A 22,356-nucleotide genomic window follows, 5' to 3' on the forward strand; every position below is an offset into this window, starting at 1 on the left:
ATTTCAGAGAAGGCCTAGGCAAGTGCTAACTTTCTCGGACTATTCTCACTGTACAGCCCAAAAGTACTGCAAATCATCCAGCAACTCCTCTATATGGCCAAACACATAACTTACTCTGCATGTTTTGTATCATATTTTCCCTCCTTCCATTTTTCAGTTTGAAATTACGAAAGCTGCAAAACACACAGGGTGGAGGCAATGCCACAATATTCCACTGTGGATAACTCAGTGGGATGGAAATGTAATCCTATGCAAAGAAAACCTACAGGCAAAGACAATTAATCAAATGGCTAGAGAAATGTCAAAGTAGGGAAAGAAGTGGACCCTTGCAGGGGAAAAGCATGGCAAGGAGGAGTACACCGTCTACCAGACAGTAAACAGCCTTAGGGAAAAACAAAGGCTGTCAGTAAATCTTGGACCTTAACACAGAGTGAACAATACTTGGAATAAAGTAGAACATCTGTTTACACAGCTGGAAGCAGGGCATCAGTTCTGTGTTATTCTGCATGCCTTCTTCCCACATTTTTCTTAACACTCATGTATATACACAGGAGTGCATATATTTCTTTTTTTTTTTTCAAAAAAGAAAAAAGCAGAAGTCTACTATTCTTCTTAGTCTTAACTAACATACAGACAGGACAAGATTATATCACTTTTTTTTAAATCTCTCATGTGTAACAGCTGTAATCCACAGCCATTTGAACAAACTGTGGTAATCCTGGTGTTAAAATTGGCCTTTAAGAGCCTAAAGATAATCCTCTTTTAACAGATGACACCTCTAATTTACTTAAATTCACCACACACATCTCTGCAAATTTATTAGTATGTGGTGATACATCTGATCTAAATACTAAAATGCATGTTACTCACAAACTGTTCTTCTGGAAAACACCATCCTCATGTAAGATATTTGAAGTCATTTAGTGATCTTCTGTGACTGAAGATACCAAATGGCATTATAAAACTTAAAGACCATATCCTCTTTCTCCTGGGGAAAAAAAAGAGTACCCAATCTATTCTAATGGAATAATAGAACCTCCTACTGGAGGGATGATCACTTCTAGTAAAGACTTTTTTCCTCCTTGTTTAGAATTTGTTCTAAAATCTCATCCCTACTATATAAAACATTCTCTAATATCAACACAAATGCTAATTAGGTAATTTTTTGGTGTAGGTAAGAAGAGAATGGAAGAGATATTTCTTAATCTGTTTACAAATATAATATTTCACACATCGAAGACAATAGCTTTTCCATCACCTTTCAGTCAGTATGCTCAATAGACAAGCAGTACTATGCAGTCCTTATTCCTGGTAAGAGAAAGAGCAAAACACTAGGAAAAGTCAGGCTGTGTAGTGTTATCCACCGCCTGCTGTGTCAGCCATCAGTATGTTGAAACTGCAATCTACTCCACCAAATTGTTGCAAAGACTGGAGATCTTCAATTCATATAATTTTTGAAGATTGCTTCCGGGTTACTTTTCAATTTAAACAAATTGGAGTGAAAATATGCATAAGCTATAAGTATTTTAAATGTAACTGAGACTTAAAAAATAGGTTATTTTGATACAATGCAATTTTGCTGTAGTAACTCATGCAGACACAACCGCTTTAATAAGGAAGGTTCTCACCAACTTTTTTCTGTCATCTAATATTACTAATCTATTTAGACTCTTTACAACTGGAATTAAGCCTTTAATAAGGCACTAAAAATGTATGTTCAAAAAAATACTGTCAAAAGACTATGCATCAAGCAACTACAAATCTAAGACATTAGTCAGGGTCAAGATAATTGAAATGTCTACAGTAAACTTCAGGTTGCAACAGATTTATTCAAATAAAACATCCTCATGTCTTAATCAGGTTCTCACTTGATCACCAGCAATCAAATATATTACTTGAACCTCATGTTTCCCAGATGCCATTCAACAACAATCTCCTTGTTATTATCACCATCTGTTTGAGAAAGGTCAGGATTTCTATGAACAAATTAATTCCTAGGAACGTAATATTAGAAATGGTTTAAATAAAAAGGTTAAACAAATCAATTTCCTTGTTACAGCTGTCAAATATTAAGGGAAACAAAATCCATTCAAGTCAGCATAGAGCTTCCTTTTTTCAATGGGCTTTGTAATGACCTCAAGAAGTACTCAGAAGTGTGTATTTACACACGTTTTTCTGTCCCCTAACACTAAGACTGTGAGTGCCTAATAGCAAACAAGAAATATGTCTTGGTTTTAGCAGACCTATCTGAAGTAGGTCAGTCAGCATGACTTACACTGTATGGGTTTCATTTCTGAAGTGTCCAGCTACAGAGTATATCTCTTCCTTAGTGCCAAGATTAATTCAAACAAGAACCTACTCCACCGTCTTCCACAGAAACTTGATTAGGCATAAACTGTGAAAATTTTTCCTAGCATTGATTTGATGGTCCAGGAAATACAGTGCTACTTGATTTAGCAAATCTGGAAATCACTTTACCACTAATGGAAAAATTCCAGAGACCCACCCAGTTAGACACTAGATACTTGTGATTTTTTAGTTCTTCAAAATCTGACTACACAATCAGGCACAGATTAAATAGATCTTGTTTTCATGCAGTAATAAGCATATGATTTTTGGAAGGGAAACAGGAAAGCCTACAAAGTTGAGCAAGCAAAACATTACACTGGAAAAATACATTACAGAATAGAGTTACGACTTCATTACCATTCACAGAATGTGTGATTTAACAGAGAATTCCTTTGTTTCTAAAATACTAAAAAAAATGGCAGTCAGGTGCTGATAGACGTGTAGACAGTAACAAAAAAACATTAGGCACAAATTACAAAATCTGCTTTGCTGTCCAGATACACTGGATATGTAATTGTAAGTAGAATCTAAGCTACCATGGCTGCATGTGGTCCACCAGTATAAACTTAGTTTGGGTATATCAGCTTAGTCTGTGATCCCAACTTCCCATGCAGTGCAGAAGCATCCTAAGGAAGCTACCCACAGACACAGATTATTCATGTTCAGTGAAGAACTTAGAAGGCTTTATAGAAAGACCCCCATGGAAAATGCAATGTATGTGACCGTGCAGTTTTTTAAGATCTGAGATAGCCTAAGGAAATTTGCAAAGAATATGCTTAGATAATCACTAGTAGATATTAGATTGTAATATTTTACCTTAAAAAAAATTGTCCCTGACACAGCAGGCAAAATTTGGAGGTCTATTTGTTATTATTAAAGAATATATATTTTGGCTACCATAGCAGTACACAAAGAAAAAAATGTAGTTTTTCCTCTAATTTTCTAACAAGAAAGGAAGGAAGAAAATAGTATAGTCATCTATTCCTAGAGATCACTTAGAGGAAATTATAGCCTAAATGATGAAAGCTTAAAGTGATAAACAGATAAAAAGATTATACAAAAGATATAATAACAAATCTTAATTTGAGTAGGCATCAAAACTCCCAGTTAAATAACAGGGGTACTAACCCACACAAGAAACTGACTTAATAAGGAAAAAACAAGGTGCTTCATTAACATGTTTTTTTCAGTCAAAACTCAGATAACAATCGAATTTGATTACCTGCCCTTTTAAATGAGTTGGATAATTTAACAACGAAGTTAACTTTAACTTTGTAGCTACTTTTTGAAAAGGCTTAGTGAACTCAAGGCAAAACAGACCTGTACAAGTACTTACCTCTTTTTATGATTTGGTATGGGATGGAGGGGAACAAAAAAAGAAAGAGAAGAGGGAACATCAAGAGAGATGGAAAAGGCATGGACTGCATGTTTGGTAGGAGAAATTTAGCGATAAGCAAAAGTAACATTCCTTCTCTCTTCTGCCCTCATTCCTCCAGATTTTCATTCTACCAAAACATCAAAATATTTTATCATTAAAATACCTAAAGAGAAAATTAATGATTTTTCATAATGATTTTTTTCATATCTTAATTTTAGCTAGAGAAAAAAATGGTGGAACTGAGACTTTTATAATTAACTAAGCACCACAATGGGCATTTTGCCATTAATTTCATCCGTCTCTAATTTCATGCCCTCTAGCTAATTCTAGGTACAACGTGACTGTAAATCAAGCACAGAATTAAAGTATTTCATACTACACGCCCAATATTCCAACAAACACACTGTTAACCCAGAACTATGCAGAGCAAGATGATCCTTGCAAAAACTACCTGTCTTGCAGAATTAGAAAATAAACACACATTACTCCAGGAATACAGTGGCACATTAGTAGTAAAACATGTTTGACTCAAATTGTGTATCTAGGAAAAGGAAATTGTCACTAGCCATTAATGTCCACAGTTAGGTCAAAAGGAACTTTTATTACCATTATTATTATTTAATTTAGTATCTACAGGATTAAGAGAGAGGACAAGATGTGTTTAAAACGTATATTAGTTTGAGGTCCCAAAAGAATTTAATCAAAATAAATAGACCAACACACAGCACAACTTCCAAAACATAGCATAGCCTTCAGTGTGTAGAAGAAAACACTTCAGATTTCATTATTTTGATTGTCACAGAACTATAGGCATTTATAAAACATGTGGGAGTCTCCATTCCCAGCATTAGAGCTCTTCCACCCTTACAGTCTGGGCAGGGGGTGTGCAGAAGCTGGGACACCCAGCAGGACAAACACCTCACTCAGCTGGGCCCTTTCTCTGTTACTGGGAGGGTTGAGTTTTCAGCATCAACTCATGCTTCCTTCCATTGGCCTGAGGGCTGTTCTGCCTCTCCAACATCAGCCCTATTATTTTTTTTTACAGAAGTGGGATGCTGAAGGAGAAGAGAGAGTCAAAGAACAAGAGGATTCATGGAAAAAAGCCTGATGTGTGAGTGTTTCATGGAGGAACTGAGAAAACAGTGAAAAGGGAGGGTTCCTATCCTTCTCTTGTTCCTCTGCTCCTTTCAAAACTTTGTTCATATTCGCTGCAGATAAATTTGACCCCCTGAGACATAGTTATTGCCTCTTACTACCTGCTTATGACCTCTTCAAAAGGAAGGGACAAGCTGCAATTCATACTTCACACAGTTGCAGTACACAGGTTAATCCAAGCCAAACAACCAAATTCCACCCAATCACTGAACAGAGAGATTCCTTTGACTTCTGTGAGGAAAAAGAGGAAATACAGACTATCGCCCAGAAAAGCAGCTGAGGCAACAACTTCCCAAGTGGGATGAGGAGCCAAATGCACAAGGGTAACCAGGAAACTGTAAATATCCACATTTACAAATCTTCAGGTGCAACATTGCCAGCTCCAGCTGCATTACATCTGTTGGCTAATACAGGCAACCACGAACACAAAAAAAGCTCTGAGCATTATTTGGTTGCTCCCACAGGCTCAGCACTCTCCATATCAAACTATATCTACACCTTTGGGACACGAGAGAAAAACTAAAAGCAGAAGAGGTCGAGTTTCTCTGTAACCAATTGAAGACTGCAGAGTAAACTCCTAAGAGTATGCTCTCATTTCTTGAGCCAAATCCTATTCTTTAGATTTGGCCGGTGTACTAGATATTAGCATGAAACATTTCTCTCATGCTCTTCCTCTTGATAGACTGAAGCTGTCATAGTTACTGAATCTATTTAATTAATTTCCCCTTTGACAATCAGACAAAATTAATTATGAACAGCTGAACCTAACACAACCCACCCCCTACTTCATGCTTAGCTCCCAAGAAAGTGAGTTTCTAGTTGTATGCCAGTGCAACCCTCACACAAGTCACATTAGAAACGGTGTAGGATAGCAAGCTGTCCTCCATATTCAGAGAAATTAAGGCAGTAGACAGGGCAGGCCATGCTGGGTCAGGCAACTGCCCAGTAGTAAGTCTCCAACGCCATCCATAAGCAGATATCTAGGGAAGCTTAGGAACAGGTGAGCACCCATATTTCTTCACACACTTGCCCAATCTCCAGTTGTTGTAATTTATGGATGTTTCCTGAGCCAGATGTGGCTTCTGTAAAACACAAGCAGGATGTGTGTATTTTCTTTTCTTTTTTCCTAAGTGTATATAAAAAAAAGCCAAAACCTAACAGGGAAAGCAAGGAAGACAAAAAAAACCAAGAATCTTCTGTCTTATTCTTAATCCAACATAGCAGAAAAATTTGGCAGAAACTTGTCCTTAAAAGCATTCTGTATTTTAAATATATCCTTAAACCATTTCTTCTATTAACAATGGGAAAAAAATCTCCATATAAATACATATAGCAGAAAATAAGAAAAGGAACCATTTTTAGTTTTTAATATTGAGCTTTAAAAAAAATCATCTTCTCATTTTCAGATTCCATAAAAATATGAATAAAAAATATTTTGATCCATCAAAAAAAATAAAAAGGAACACACTGACAAATTTACAAGGACATGCAGACCGATCTCTGAATTTGTGGAGCTGTGCACTCTTTAAGTAGTAGAAAGCAGTCAGGATGAATGATTCTCTAACACACAAACCAATAACATTCCTCGAATCTTGTGCCCTAAGTAGCCTTTACTGGTGGAATAGAAACAACTCTTGTTCTTCATTTGTGCTTACGTGTCAGAAATAAAGATGAATTGAAGGTGGGAAAAGTCTGTTAAGCTTAATATGTACTAATAGCTTTGTTCATACTTCATGAGCATAATAACCATCTTGCTCAGGGCGTGTTACGCATCTCTGTCCACTCAGCAATCCCACCAGGCTGCTGAATGATAAACTGATCCAACGAAGCACAACTCAATCAAATTTATTCAATCAAGAGCAACCTTTACACACACATCTTGCAACCGAATCTGTCAGTGGCAGTTAATAATTTGATGGCATGCCACCTCAGCCATAACACTGCCCTTTGCCTTAGATCTTTTCACTCAGATTCAGTTAGCTGCTTTTCACACCTAACCCTCTAACAAAATTGCCTGAAGGCTTCTCAGAAACACAGGCAAGTGAGTTCTGCGAGGGAGAAGAATGAGTGTGTGGGCAGAAGGAAAGGGAAGGAGAGAGGAAAGAATAAGGCAAGTTGAGGCTGGCATAGAGCCCTAAATAACCAGCCTTGCTGCTCTTTGGCTGCCAAAATAGCGAGGTGAGCCTGTTCAGCAATAGCTGCTGCCCACATAGGTAATTCCCACCCTCGTGAGTGGGTGGCAGCAGCATGAGTTTTCTCCTCTGCTGAAGAGAGCAGTGTGGTCTGCACTGAAGTCTATGGCTAAATTGCACCTAAAAGGTAGGAACGAAACGCCTAAAATTAAAATCATAGGAAAACTGAGAAAAAAAAAGAGAAAAAGGGAACTGTTAGGTCAGTCCTAATGTGAACTTTTAAGTGTGAGCTTACAGATTAAAGTCAGGTATAGGGTTCAGGTAGGCTGCAGTTACTGGGACATAAGCTCAGAGCTCATAAATTAATTATTTAGACAAACTGCCATTTGACAGACCAGCAAGCTGTCCAGTCTTATGATCTAACTCATACAGAATTTGGAAATCCTGCCTTTGAAATCCTAATTGGTGTAGCAGTATTGGGCTTTTTCTCCAGTACTACCATAGCTTATGTCATGTGGGCCAAAAAGCTAAACGAAGAACAAGATGTATGCGTCTCAACTTGCACAGGAAGGTGATGTAACTCTGTCCTTATGCCCTGTTTCCTTCCCTTCAAGTGTATTTCTTACCTCAAAATGCTACCTCAAAACGAAGTCTTTTTTCCTGTTCCCAGCCTTTGGCTGCAAGGAGTGCTCTCAGCTGGAGAAAGCACAGAACATCACCTCCTTGAAAATCTAGTAAGTGTGCAGTACAGTCTGGTATCAGAGTCTGGATAAGCGTAGAGATTAGTTTAAATTTAGTTATTTTTTTTATTAATTTTAATGTAATTTTTGTTAAAGGATTTAATTTCAGTTAATGATTCAGGGTTAGATTGCGCATCAGTAAGGATGTCCAAATGAAAGCTGACACCCAGGCCTGAGCAACATGAAGGATGATCCATCATCACCAGAAAAAGTAGTAACAGTGACAAAGAAACAAGAAAGAGGAAAAGGAAGAAGAATGACAAGGAAGAAAATAATTCTATCTACTTTGAGCTGATGCTCAAACGTCTATGAGAAATGTGCCAAGACTCTAGACTAGGTGGAAAGGAGAAAGAGCTGAAATAGTAAAAAAAAAAAAAAAATCGGTGCTTGTTCTGCAGTCCTCCCCCCCCTTCCTTGCACTCCTCCCAAGAGTGACAAAGAGGAAAGAATTAGTTGTGTGGAGAGGAAAGTTTAGAGATGTGCTAAATAAAGTTGAAGACTTCAGGGGAAAACATATGGCTTATTGCCAGCTATAAGGACATTATTTTTGTTTGCTTTCCAGATGTAATTGGAGATTATAAAATTGATAATTAGGAAGAAAAGAACAGTTTAGGAGAAAAAAACAGATTGATCTGTTTGCATAACTGTTAACAACAAAGAATTTTCAACCCATTAGTCATTGAGGATAATGTTAAACAATAACCATTAGAGACAAATACTTAATAGATTGTACCCTAAGGCACTGTTTGAGCTTGCCAAAGCAGTTTTTGGCTTGTTAATGCAGCAGCAAAGCAGTTACAAAAGACACTTGGCACTTCTTCGCTCTTCTCAGAAAATTTCCATAGTGATCTGTGCACACCACGGTGACCTGGTCACACCTATTCATCAGAGATCCGAAAGTCAGATCTCAGAGGACAACACTTTCAGAGGATTTAAAAATTAGTCATCATACAAAGTTGTTAGTACTTCAGGCATATTGGAAGCAAATGCAAAGTATCTAGAAACGTAGGTCAACTATGGCTGAAAAAGAGGGTTTTATCCCTTAAAATAACGACTGAACGGTTTCAAGGCACTCTGTGTAACTTCTGTCACCAGGCATATATAAACACCTTGTATCAAACAGTCCACCATCCTAGTCAAGCTTGCTCTTCAACTCACCCAGTCCAAACAGCATGAAGACACACATGCTTTTGGCCTTTTAGCTACAACCGTAGGATTAACAACCCTCTACCCAGCACCCAGCAAAGCAGCTGAGGCTGCAGTAATGGGCTGTATCGATTCCAAAACTTTAACTGGATCTCTGCTTCCTCGAGAGTACAGGACTACTTCTTTTTTTTTGAGACTATAGACTCTGTGGTTCTCTGGTTGTACAATTAGAAAGAAAAGTCTTCTGGAAAGTAGGAGGTAAGCGGATGTTTTATAACAGCTGTACAGAGTGCAGACAATGAACCCCACAGCAAAATCTGAGAATTATCTTGTAGAGAAGAGCTGCCAATCTTTTCGAAAAGTTATTAATATCCAGGGAGATACTGGAAGATAGGATAAAAAGTAGTACTCCTTTCCAAAAGAATAAGAAAAAGGCAAGAATGTTTCTGGTAATCTTCCTGTAAATTTATCTTTACTGTTAAGCAAGGAATGGAACAAATACCAAAGTAGTATTTACTGGCTAGCAACACTTTTGTGTGAATCAAAGAGTATTAAATTATAAAATAAAAAGTTTGCCAGAAATCCATGACTTTTTCCAAGAAAACAATTATAAAATTAGTGAAATGAGTGAATTACCATATGACAGTAGGAACTGCATTTGATATATTATGCAAATCTCAACTTAAAAATTAATTCCAGCTGACCTAGATAGCAACATTGCCAAATACAGTGAAGTTATCTATAGTTGCATTGTTATGACCATTCACCAATTTTAATAGAGAATGCAGTCTATACTAGGGTAAATTTTAAGACACAACTTACTTAACATGCACAAGATGGAGAAGACAATATACTTATTTGTTATTGCATTAATCACCTTCCAACCTTATAAAAGAAACATTTTTCTTTGAACCCTGTGTGAATGGACATAACTCAATCTCACTCTGCAATTTTCTCACTGCAGTTATGTTCCTCCTTGGACTCATAGAATCATAGAATAGTTTGGTTTGGAAGAGACATTAAAGCCCATCCAGTTCCAACCCCCCTGCCATGGGCAGGGACACCTCCCACTGGATCAGGCTGCCCAAGGCCCCATCCAACCTGGCCTTGAACACCTCCCCGGATGGGGCAGCCACTGCTTCCCTGGGCAACCTGTGCCAGTGCCTCACCACTGTCATAGGGAAGAAATTCTTCCTTATAGCTAGCCTACATCTTTTCCTCTCCAGTTTATACCCATTCCCCCTTGTCCTATACCCACAAGCCTTTATGAATAGCCCCTCTCCAGCTTTTCTGTAGCCCCTTCCGGTACTGGAAGTTCACTGTAAGATCTCCTCTGAGCCTTCTCTTCTCCAGGCTGAACAACCCCAACCCTCTCAGCCTGTCCTGTAAGCCTCCTGTAAGCTCATGAGCCATGCTCTAATCTCTTGGTACTAACCTCTTGCTGGCAAAAATATGTTGAATTCTCCTGCCACCTTCCATTCACCTTTGGTTTAGAGATGATTCAGCCCAGTTTGTCCATGGTTACCACGTGTTCACCACACACTCTGTCAATGATCCCAGCAGAAAATAATAAGGGAGGAACACTAAAAAGAAAAAAAAAAACCTACAAAACAGGACAGCATTCTGTACAGCCTCTGTACAGCTAGAGGGGACAGCATGTGCCTGACAATATTGGCTGCACCCTGTATGGTGTGCCCTGGTACGTGAAGGGATGAACTGCTGTGGCACAAAGAGAGGACCTTGTTGAGAATACATATTTTGAATGAGCAGGATAATGTCCACTAAAACCTCATGCCACTATGACACCTATATGAAATGAGCTAACCCAAGTATTGCTAAATCAAGAGTCAGATAGTAAAGAGATCCTTTCACTGCATGTTTTGAGCTGCCTTCTATTCAGCTCAAGCTTTGCTCCTCTGATAAACTGTGAGATTGTAGAGGGAAGGATCCAATCTTTTGAAATGTAGTGACAAACTGAAGAAACGTTGCATTATATTGCAGACATCTGCAATGAGATCATATTCTCTCAAGGGCTTTGGGATATGGAGACCTTATATGAGTTTGGGGGAACTATTTTTGCCGTAAGGATGTTGACAAGGAAAAGTCCCCAGTGAAAGAAGATAAAAATTAATATTAAAAAAAAAATGATGCTGGCATGCGTGACCTATAAGAACAGATATGGAAAAAATCACATAATCTGTTTTGGTTAAGGTTAAGTGGCATTAAGACCACTTCAGTTGTCTTCAGAAATTGAAAAGGTGTCAAGGAAGAAGAAAATATATTTAACATCATGAAAAGGCATAAATACAAACGACGGGGTGATATTAAAAGGGGAAGGCAAGAATAATCCCTATGAGTTAATGAAATAGTCCTGTCGTCTCTGAAGAAGTCTTCCAAACAGTCAGTCATCAGCTAACGTCCTAGGATTTCCAAACCTTAAACAGGTCAGACGCTTAAAACCAATAAAAGCTATGGAAAATATACCCAAAGCTACTGAAAGCCATCTGAAATAGCTTTTCATCTCTCAACTTTGTTTTGTTCAAAACAGTACTACATACTTCTTAAGCAAACAGTGCCCTAGGAACATATTCAGTGCATAAGTACATAACTTGCACTGAAGCTCTGTAGAGCAGCTTTGCTATTTCTAGGACCTCAGGTTCTAAATCTGAAAGCTCCCACAACCTCCATATAACCAGGAAGAATCTTCCTCATGTCCGATTGCTGAGGAATAGCCAACCTGAGTTCTGCCTTCTGTCCTGAATTTAAAAATACTCTCTTTCCCACAAATTCACTCTGAATATTCTGCTTTACACAGACAGGCCCAACCTGCTAGGTTTTTTATGCCAGACAGAAAAAAAAGGCTGCTCCTTTGAATAATTTACTGCCCTTTCAGAGTTTTCACTGACATAAAAATTACTTCCTCTGGATTTTTTAAAAGAATCTTTGTATGCAACTCCTCCATGTCCATGAACAAGCTTAACGAGCACAAGCAAATGCTTTAAAGTGCTGTTTGTGTTCCAAGGTCTGAAAACCAGATGTCTCTTTTTGGTTATGCTGTGTGCCATTGACCTCACTGCAAATTTGATGTCTTCCGATGGAGCACAATCCAGACATGATTTGCTAGGCAAAGGGGGTGAGGGTTTTTTCAGAAGCTAATTTCCAAGCCCAGCCTTCATTTAGAGAGCTTATCTTAATATTGTTTCTCTTTTCAACAAGTGATCTATAGACAAAGGTACAGGCACTTGTCAGATCATGAAGGAAATTAGCTAGTGAAGAGGAAAACATTAATTCAATTTTTCTTTGCAGTTCTGGATCTTTCTAAGTTTTCTGGTTCAAGCAGAATCTTCTCTACTTCTCTAACTCTATTTCTGATGGAGGGACAATTTTCTTTCCTGTTCCACTAAATCATTATGTTATTTAATATATTTTATTTCATTCTATACCACTCATAGTTTGCCCAAACACTTTTACCCTGGAATATCTCCTGAAAGAAGGTCAAAAGAGGGCCTGATGAAATCATGTACAGAGTTGCCACTGGAAGGGACGTAGTATTTCTATTCCCAAGTGAAAAAAAAGTTGCTTTGAAACCTATGGTGAAAAGTCATATCTGACAGGAAACTGCCTTGGTTTCTGAGAACTGAGAAATTTATGATCCTTTAGATGCATTTCTAACAAAGTTCCTCCCTGCAGATTTCCAATTCTGTTTTTTAACAAAAATTCTATTAACAAAACATTATTTTTTAACCGTCAGACCTGTTTGTTCTACAATGCCTTCTGTTTAGACCATAGCCAAGATGCAGATATTAATTTCTATGCTCTGTATTCATTTTATATTAAGGAAAACTAAACAATGGAGTACTAAGTTATAGAACATAATCAAATCAAATGCACAAACAGAAGACAGAATATTTGGCTAGGTATTAAGAGCATCCCATGTATCCATAGAAGCCATTAATTTGTGATAATTGTCACTGATAGATCCTCAGATGTAGAATTACTTTCATTCAATTCAAAGAAAAATGTAAAGAAATCATAATCCAGAAGACTGCGAAGGTATTAGATTTAAACAGAAAAGGTGATGAAAAGATGAAAAAACACTGTACTAATTAGGTTTCATTTTTCTTAAGATGTGGAGGCTGGAAATAGATATGACAGTGATCCTGCAATAAGTAATAAGAGGACAGAAATCAATAGCTTACAACACCCATCATGAGGAAGAAAATTTGCAAAATAACTTAGACTGGATATTACAAAGAGCTTTCTAACAGTCATTGAAGGGAAATACCAAAATAGCCTGTCTAAAGAGATCTGGAATCTCCTCCCTTGAGGGCTTTTAATATCTTCCAGGGTGGCATGCTTGATCCTTTCCCAGTCTTTAGAGATAAGCAAGTCATGTTCTAAAATCCCTGTCAGCTCTGTACTTCTATGGCTTCTTATTGATGTAACATGTGTCTTTAATGGGACACAGCTGCCTAAAAGCATTGTATGAGATCTGGTAGCTAGCCAAAGAACCAATATATGGACCTGCAAATAGCAGGAGAAGGACACAAGAGCTATTGTTCATAGTCATATGTTTTTATTTGTATGTTATTTGGTTTGAAAAAAAATTAGATCTTGACTATCCACTTTTTGCTGATGCTGTGTGTTTAAGGCATACAAAGTGGGGAAATAACATAATTGAAGCTCTTATTCCAAATTCAAAATTTCCAAATTGCTAAGTGCATCAAGCAGCTCAGCACAGTCAAACAGAATTTGCTCTTAGGAATAGGCATAATCGCAACATTGTTCCAATTAAAACACATTTTTGCGTTGCTGCTTCCCTCTGCTTATCATTACAATTACCATTACCTAATGGGAACTCAGTCTTCAGCACATTATCCAAAATTATAAGCATTCCACTTCTTCATAAATTATAAAATCACACACCTTCCGTTTGCTTGTGGCAGAATTTGCTCTGATTTCACAAGCAGAACTATATGAGCACTGGCTGCTGCATCTAATGAAAACTAGGCTCATCGTTAAAGCCTTCTCATGATAACTGTGTAATGATAAACGTGAACGAGAGTGTCTCACTAGGCACTAATAGAGGACGACTGAAAGATATCACACTTGTGGACTTTAATTTGGCAAAATGACTTTTTTCTTCATATGCATGTCGCATTTTAGCTTCCTACACAGCGAAAAGAGGTGGGCTCTAAGCTAGAAATTAAAGTGTGTTCATTGAGCAGACAACCAGAGGCCATTCCTAACTGGCACCCAAGTCAGGTTCTTTAATTCAAAACATGAACCTTCTCCTTTGGGTGCAAGCTGCCAGCATCAGGTAAAGATTATAATATGTTAAGCGGTTGTTCTACCAGGGAGCTTATTTTCTACTCATTAAGCAGGCAAAATCTTTCAACAGAAACAGATGCAAACCACCTAGTAAGAAAGAATAAGTATAAAGATCTAGGTAAACACTTGCAAAAAAATAGATACAAAGCACGTTTCCTTCTTCCAAGCAGATTCAAGAAGTAAAATAAAACCATATGCACACCTGCCAATATTGTGAGGGGGAAAAAAGTGCATTACATTTTAATGTACTTCAATTAAATATTGATCTTGTGGTTCAAAAGTACTCATCAGACATTATGGTTCAAATTCACTTGGTAACTATCTGCAGCTTTTACACACCTTTAAGTATAGACTACAGGGACAGTTTAGTGACTGCCAATTTAATTCTTTAATAAAATCCTTTGCCGTTTGCCTTATAATAACATTAAATGAACTGCTACATGAACTCTCACAGGCTATTCAATCCCCCTATTTTTTTGCATGTTAGGCAAAGAGATGCAAATAAATGAATCCAAAATTAAGGATGCATGGGATATTTTATCTCTGGAATCTACTCATTCTGAGTTTCTGATGCTGCAGAATTGCAAATTAATTTAAAATAGATGTTGTGTACAGGAGTTCAGAGGTTTTTCGAAACAAACTAATAGCCTTCTTTTCACAGAATTTCAATCATGTTCTGCTTTCTGACATCCTCAATCGATGTGAAGAGATAAGAACTACAGATCCACCACAAAACCATCTTCTGTCCCTTCTCTTACAGACTTCCTTATGCTGGTGCTTTATCATTTTGCCTTTCCTAGCCAGTTTTGATCTTCACTGCTTAGCCTTCTGATCAGAACTCCTCTTCTCATAGACATTAAAGCTGAATATTCTTTTCACATTTCCAGTCCCTCATACAGGAAGTGCTTGTTAGACTATACAGTTAAATCTCTTTGTCCAGTTGATCCTGGATTTTTTTATTGAGCAGACTAACCCCAATACCCAGTTCCCCTGCCCCACAAGACTCCAGTCCCTGTATTCCATGATCTTCTACAAACTGATCCCTTGTCCCAATCTCTTCTCTTGCCTTGGTCCTGGTCCAAGGTCTGTCTCCCCTTTGTCATTCTTTTCAATTATATAATTTTATAATATAATTTTATAAAACTTAGGCAATGAAGAGAAACTGCCCCTGGTCTTCATAGTGGTGTCCAGAGCCAGCATAGCCAGCGACACTTCAGGAGTTTCAGTTACAGGAGAGGTCTACTCAACCCTGCATTGTCCCAGTCTGGGCATGCAGAGATAAACTTTAGGAAATAAGGCTGAAAACATCTAGCAAGCATGAGCATTTTTGAATTGTGAGTCCTTCAAGCAGCTTATAGGTTTGCCAGATTTGGGCTGATTTCACAGACATAAAAGCAGTCCTTTAGCCAATGGCCACTTTTCTTCCAAGTGTCAACTCTTCACTCAGAAAACACAGATGCACTTAGGCAAGAAAGTTTCCTTTAATAAGGGCCAAACAGGACTTGAAAATACCTTTGGCAGCCCACACAGTACATGTGAAAAAATCCATTAGAGTCCACATTTTCTACAATGATATAAAGCCTACACTGACTCTCCTCCTACTAATGAGATCACGAAATTATGACCTGCAGATCAAAGATCCCATAGTTACATTTAGAGTTCCACAAAGAGGAAATTATCTTCACAGTACAAAACAATTTATCTGGCCTAATTAAAAAAAAAAAGGGGGGGGGGGTGGGGAGAAGACTGAATTTTATGCATTCCTATATGAAGCACTTCAGCTAGAATTTTCCCAGAAGATCTACATCAGTCATGCACCTCAGCATAAGGAGAAGTCAGATTTCAACTCAGACAGTTAGAGTTTGGCTATATTATAAGCATCTGAAAACAAAGTCTGTAATGGGAAGTGTGAGACAACTTTAATAATAGGTGTGGCTGATATAACCTCTTTATCACAGGGAAACACACTACATATGCAGGGAGATCAGCCATGAAATAAACTCCTTCCCATTTTGCCCTACAGATCCAGTAGCTTCCACACTTCAAGCCACTTGAATTTTGGCAGCCCAATGACTAACAGTCAGAAGCACAATTTCAAGCTGATGATAAAACACGAACCTCTCAAAACAACTCATAACGGCTTTTCCAGCTTGTGATTTTCAGTGGGCGAAATTAACAGTAGTTGTACGCTTGCTGCTGCATTTAGTGTCCTAAGTCATCAGTAATTTCTCAAAATTTCTCCAAACCTAAACCTGTAGCAGATAGATATTTTCTGATATACTCAAGACACACATCTTGAATTTAGACAATAGTTATTATGTATTACTAAGGGTAAGGTGATCTCATAGGTCCTTCCCCATCCTAGTGCACAATGCAAATATTATTATTCCAATAGGTATTTCTGCATTTCTACATCGTGGAAGTTCACAGGGAGCTGTACACAATGTATTTTTCTTGGAGTACAGTAAATAAGCTGTTATTGCTGCTTTCGGAAAAGGGCACCCTACGTCTTACTGATTATTGCTCCAAGAAGCCAGTTTTCCCAAAAGCAGACCGGGACAGACTCCTGTTCTCATGGTCTAGAACACAAATACACAATAGGCGCAGCACAAAAAAACATGCACCATTTTCTGTACATATTAATATAGATATTCAATTAAGTCACAACAGACATGATTCAAAATAGAAACAAATTTAAAAAAAAAATTACCTACTTTAACAGATTCATGCCTGCAGTCTTCTCATTTTAAAGCAAAAAGCCAGGAGAGAGTATATTCAAATTTCTTGCCCATTTGGTTGGCTTCTTTGCACATGTTCCTGAATTTTCAGCTATGATGAGATCCCCTCATTGGCAGTCACCAAGAGGCTGATATGACCATGAAATGAGGAAACACAGTGAATGAAAAATAAGGTGCTAGCACCACCATTTGCTGAGGACTGGAAAAACTAGCAGAAACTTTAAGAGACCATGTAGACCTATTTCTACAGACTAGCTGCTTTGAACTCACTTACCATTGCAGCTGTTGGAGATGCTTGAATGAAATAGGCTTTCAGCATTAATTACTTGCCAGGAAAGTCCTAATGAAGTCCAGGTGATGACTTTTATTCACAGCACTATAAATCTTCAGGTGTAGAAACTGTTTCATGCAAGGCAGATTTTTTTAGTTATTTGAGTTAAACAAAAATATTACTGAGAGCTAACCATATTCTGGAAGTGAACATAACAGTGACTGGCAGAGACAGAATGAAACAATTTAAGACAATTACTGTGCCACTAGAAAACACATATTTTATTGTCACCCCTTGCCATTGCAATACTAAGAAGTATGGGGTTTCTGCAAAGTGACCCTGGAAGGGGTGAGCTCTTCGCTGCCAGTGGATCCCTTCTCTATCGTCACATGGTGTTTCCATTTCTGCCTCCCATTTCCTGAATCAATTTAAGTTTGCTCCTAAGAAAAAGGAGGTCTGTGAAGCAGAAGCACAACTCTTATTTAAGCCATTTAAAGGTGCATAGTCTGATTTCAAAAGGCGTCTGTTAAGAAACAGATGTCAACACCTGTATTGCAAAGTGCAAATAAGGTCAGAATTGATGTAGACTTTTAAAATCTAATTGGATTCTGCCTTTTCTGCTGTCTGCTAGTTTCATCTTGCTCCTCTTGAATAACAGATACAGACGTTATAGATGACAACTATGAAATCAATTCAGAAAAATGGATGCATTAAACTTTCACTGTTTCATGAAAAAAGTACACTGTGTAGGGAAATGCTTTAATGTGGGACAAAAGCAGCTGTATAATTATTTTTTTGAAAATTAATTGAAACATTTCTCTTGTGCTAATATGTCAATAAACTTCTCTATTATCAAGACATTATTATTAGCCCAAATGACCTAGTAAATGTCCCTTTTACAAAGTTTTTGAAGTCATATTTTAAACTCCCTACTCTGGTTCCTCTTTTCCCTATTAAAAAGAAAAAAAATGAAACTTTTCATTAGATTTAGATCTGTGAAAATGATAAAGAGTAAGAAATAGCTATTCCATCTCATAATAATGTTATCTGATATCTACAAAGTAAACTCAGAAAGGAGTGAGAAGGAAAAAAAATAAAATATATCTTCATAGAATCATAGAATCATAGAATCACCAGGTTGGAAAGGACCCACTGGATCATCAAGTCCAACCATTCCTAACACTCCCTTAAACCATGTCCCCAAGCACTTCATCCACTCATTCCTTTAACACCTCCAGGGAAGGCGACTCGACCCCCTACCTGGGCAGCCTGTTCCAGTGCCTGATGACTCTTTCCGTGAAAAATTTTTTCCTGATATCCAGCCTGACCCTCCCCTGGCAGAGCTTGAGGCCATTCCCCCTTGTCCTGTCCTCTGTCACTTGGGAGAAGAGGTGGAATAGGCAGCAAAGCTGACCCCCAGAACCCCATTTATTGCTTTCCTTATTCCCAGGGAAGCAGTGCCCAGATCTTAATGCAGAATTAGGGATTTATGTGTTTCATATCAGACCCGGGTACAGACATGTAGCTGCCACCAAGGCAAAGATGTGGTGCATGGCACAGAGGTGTGATGTCTCTCCTCACAGCTCCACTTCTACTTCTCTGCTGGCAAAAGCCCCAGATCTCCACAGCTCACCTCACCTTGTTATTCTAGAGGAGTTTTGTCTCCCTCTGTGCAGATCCAAAATCTACTTGGCCTCTATAGCCCCAAATTCACCAGTTTGCTATAACTCTTTCCTGAAATCTATTTTGACTAGGCTTACCACACCAAGATTATTGTCTTAAATCTGCAGTTTAATTTCTTCCTCTGCCAAGTCTTTCTACAAAGAGCACACATCTATCATCCAAAACCACCAAAAAAACAAATAACTGAAACTATCAGGTAGGCTAAGGCTCAGATAATAGCATGGATTCTGGTTCCCCATCATCTGAAGATCCCTGAACAGTTTTTTCCTGTCACAGTCTCAATTTACCTAGGTTAAAAAAGCACCACTTACCTTTCTTTTTGTTGTAGGTAGAACTGAGCCATAAAATAAGTGCATATTTGTACAAAGAACTATTAATTGTGGTCTCCTGTTTGGTTGGTATCCACCAGCATTACTTAACAGAAACCACTTTAACACGCACAAGTTGAGCCCTTTGCATTAGATACACGAAAGGACACAGGAAAATATTTATATTGTTTATATATAGACATAATGGAAAAATAAGCAAGAAACCACAGACTGAGGTGGTTTTTTTAAATGGTTTGTTTTTGATCAGACAGTTCAAGTATTTTATATCTTTTATCCAACTTGTGCAGTTTCATAGCATCAAAATGAATTTAAAGTTATTGCTTTCTTTTCCTCATAAATATTCTCCACCTCAGATTTCTCTCTGCTATGTAATCACTTCTAAAGCCACTTTACAAACCATCATTTATTGGAGAAGTATTGTTAGGACTTGTCAGACTTCTTATTGTAATGAACCATTTCAATATACGAAATGCATTTTCTGATTTTGATATCATCCCATTTCTTCCAATTCTGTTGTCCGAGAAGTTATTCTTCTCTTACATATTTCTGACTCAGAAATTGTACTCACACAATTCAATCCAAATCAGATCACTAAGAACCGATGCACGCTTTAAATTGTATGTTGATTCACATCATCACTGTGCATGACCTTCACGCTCCTCAAAGTATAAGAATTTCCTCAAACCATATTTCTCAAATATTTTCAAAACTTTTCATCCCCTGCCCCAAGCCACAACTGACAGCCACATTTGTCAAACTCTTAAATCTTTCCCAAACTGTTTGGTTTTGAGCATCATAGGTAATTGTATTCAGACCTGACTCATTTCAATCCTGGCTATGTCATGCAGGCAGCCAATAATCGGTCTCCCTGCTCTACAGTTTCACAAACAAATAAATAAATTTTCCTCCACGTAGGCAGGACACAGACAAACATAGTATAGCTATATATTTTTCATGTCTCCTCTTTCTATTGTTTCCATAGCTCTTTCTGCTCTCCAACAAATGCATTCTGACAGAAGACTGACGTATTTAACAATGCTGACATACCGGTCAGCTGTGGAAATCACAGTTTAAAACTGCTCAGAGTACATGCACAAAAGATAAAGGGCCATGAAACAGGAGTCAATACCAGTGTTTGTAAATGACCATTCTCCGCACCATAAGCAGGTAGTAATATTTTCTAATGCCAGGCCAAAATTGCTTGTTTCTTGCCCCTTTCTAGGTTCAGGAAACTGAACAACAGCTATCGTCACTCTAAAGCACACACACGTGCTCATTCTCAGAAGTAAATCAGCAATCAGGCTGAAAAAAAAGTGTCAACAGGAGCTTCTGCACTATGGCTAAGTTCTCTTCAGGATTTTTTGGAGAGGCTACATGTTTCTGAGCCTCTAAGACTGGTGAGGGAGGCATTATTGTAATTAGAAAGATGTGTTAGAGGAACAGCTTCTTCTAGACGGATCAGGGTAACTAAGCCCTTCCTGCACAGCCCCACGAGGTGACTCGTTGTGGGACAGGAATCAGAGTACCAACATTTAGCTGCTCTCCCCACATCCCTTTGGTGACACTATGGACAAAGATGGGAATGAAAGGAAAAAAATTGACCCAAAGGTCAATCAGATAGTGGAGAATGGGTAGAAGAAACTACTCAATGTCCTCTGTGTTCTCCAGGGACATAGAAAGAAAGAGATAGACGTAATGGGCCAAAACAGAAGGCTTCAGGCCCCAAAATACTGCCAGCTTGATTCCCATCAAACCACTTTAGAACAGCTGAAGTCTCCCTAGATAAAACTGTAGCTTCACACACACTATTCTCTCGGTGCCACATATACGCATACAACGTACTGCTAATACGTGCTATATACTCATGCATGTGTTCATAGAACAGCATCACTATATAATCTAGGGGAAATACTATCTTTCTTGTTTGCTAGCCTGCAGGTTTCAATCTTTTGTTTACCAATGCTTTTCTTTACCAATGCTTTTCCTTACCATCAGTAAGGATTCTGCTCACAAACAAGCACATAAACCTGAAGTAGCTGGTCTCCAGCTTCATAAGGCAACACAAGTAGAAAATGAAACAAGCATAAAATCAGGATTTAACAATAATAAACATATTTTCAAGCTGCTGAAACTGGCACCATTTGAGCACTTGAAGAACTGGCAGACATTTTCAGTAATCATATTGACTTACAGGAATCGTGTAAGCAGATACATTCAGCGTTATTACTGAGGATTTTGTGCAGTGCTTTCACACTGCATTTACGTAATTTATTCTGTGAAGCCACACATGAAATTCCCATCTCTTTTAAAAGACGATTACATCCTATCTTAAAGACAGAGTGAATCTTCAGTCCTTTAAGATCTTTGTAAATTCACGATAGTGGTTTTCACTTTTATATGAACGGGAGAACATGGAAGTAAAAGCCATCATACTTAATGAAAGAAGTGACTGCAGAAAATGAATGCCAAAAATGTGTAAGGTCAGAGGACAAAAGAAATGGCTAAAGACGCTCTCAACTTAGCAGGGGAAGCTGCTCCACTCTTTCAAATAAAGAATGTGTATTTCCAGTACTTAATGAAAGAAAAATGGATGTTAAAAGAAAAAAATATAAAACTTGCCTATTAAGATAGAACATCTAGTTTACGTGATAGCATTACTGGGAGCTGTGTGTTCCTGAAAATTCTACAAAAGCAAAAGTTTATGTCCATATCGAAATATTATTTGTTGTCTGGAATAAGGAGTGCTGCAGCAGACACAAAACACTCCCTCGGTGCAGATATGGCATGGAGAGATTTAGATCCGCATGGTGATACAACTATTCAAGCTGACTCTGGAGTTAAACCTGTGTCCAGCTGATGGTATCACAGAACTCACCTTTAGAAGATGAAAATTTTAATTATTTGCCCAAAAGGGATATAGGTAAGACAGTGATAAAGAAACCAAAAACGTGATGGAATTTCTTCGTATTGGTAAGTTATTCCCGTGCAAACTTCCTTGCGTATGGAAGTTATTCTACAACTATCCCCTGTCTGTGGCTCCCAGAACTGGCCCTTTCCTCCAGTAAACACCAACCACAAGAGAACATTGATTAGCTCTACTGCAG

Source organism: Cuculus canorus, chromosome 3 (assembly GCF_017976375.1).
Source record: "Cuculus canorus isolate bCucCan1 chromosome 3, bCucCan1.pri, whole genome shotgun sequence".
In the NCBI taxonomy this organism is placed as follows: domain Eukaryota; kingdom Metazoa; phylum Chordata; class Aves; order Cuculiformes; family Cuculidae; genus Cuculus; species Cuculus canorus.